Here is a 1,578-nt window from a genome sequence, read left to right as displayed (position 1 = left end):
ACATCTGGGATTATTTTTCTATCTATGTCTCCAATAAACCACTTCTCGTTACAAACGCTGCGTTGTTAATTATCCTTTCTCTTCTCTCTCGCTTGTATTTTATTACCCTGTGTAAGAAAAACGGATCACAAAGTATATTTTCTTACTGGCAAGTGTAAAAGCAATTATACTTCTTCAAAACTACAACTTATCTGACATATTAAAGGTTTCGATCTCCGACTCCTTTCATTAAGTTTTGGAATATTTCAGAAATTTCATTGATCAGTACTGAGGTTACGTCGGTCGGCTGTTAAAACACACTTTACTAACACTACGATATATTCATGATCTGATGCAACATCCGGTCGTATCAGTCGTGAACGTAAAAATAACTAAGAACGAAACTAGACTTCTAAAATCAAACCCCAGGCATTCGTGCAACGCACTGTACATACAATTTCAGTTTTACACGTCACATTTAAAAATGCATTCGCGTTTCGATGCGTTTCCGGTTTTGCCTCATTCATGCTCTGTTGTCCGTACTTTTATTATAGATACTCGACATCAAGTGAGTGCGTCTTTTTCTGAATGAGGTCTACTCCGACTCCTCAAATTTCTAACAATGGTCGGTCTAGAGATACTATGTCTATGAGTACCTCTAAATACTATTGCACTAGAGTAATGCTCAGAAGTATTTTTCTACAAGGGAATATTCAATATTGTGGTAAAGATAGATATCGCAAAATTTTCACGCATGAATTTCTGTCCTCTACAATACTTACGTTTTTGTTCAACCATTTGGGTACTTCTATCGGCGGAGGCGACTTCCCAATCAGCAAAAAAATGTTTCAAAAATGTTTTTTAAACGATTTTTTTTCATTGCAAAAAACGTTTTAAAAACATTAAAAAAATGTTTATTTAATGGGATAGATCCTTTTTCATTCATTAAAGAAATGTTCTTTTTACATTTAAAAAACATTTTAAAAACATTTTTTGAACATTTAAAATCCGTTTATTTTACATTAAAGAAATGTTTGTTTTACATTAAAAAAACGTATTTTTAACACTTCATAACTTGATTTTTTGATATTATATGAATGATTTCTAAAAATGATTTTTTGACATTAAGTACATGTTGTTTTCGTGACATTGGTAATTACCAATACAAATTACATTTAACTTTTTCTTCAAGGATATTCTTATAATTCGAATTAGAGTTAATCGAGTTGATGATATCCTTTGCATATATGATCGTGTACAAACTTACCCTTTTAAAAAAAGGTAAAAAAAGCGCTAAGCGTGCATGTTTCTCGTGTAGAACCACCATTTGGGTCGGTTTCACCAACGCCAATTATTTAATCAGCCGTGGAACTGATGACTAATCGCGTTTGCTGTTTAGTAGAATTGAGCACTTACGGTTGACAGTGAATCACCGATTAGGGTTAATCGAGTTGATGTTTTTTCTTCAAGGATATTCTTATAATGATATGTATCATTCCTATAAAAGATTTGATATCAACAAAACTGGCGCCAAGTTAAATTCCATGTAATTCGTGCGGATACCAAATTATATAAATAATATTAACTTTAATGATATCA

Source organism: Trachymyrmex cornetzi, unplaced genomic scaffold (assembly GCF_001594075.2).
Source record: "Trachymyrmex cornetzi isolate Tcor2-1 unplaced genomic scaffold, Tcor1.1 scaffold113, whole genome shotgun sequence".
NCBI classification, from domain to species: domain Eukaryota; kingdom Metazoa; phylum Arthropoda; class Insecta; order Hymenoptera; family Formicidae; genus Trachymyrmex; species Trachymyrmex cornetzi.
The sequence above is the reverse complement of the archived record's forward strand: the minus strand, read 5'-3'. Positions refer to the sequence as shown.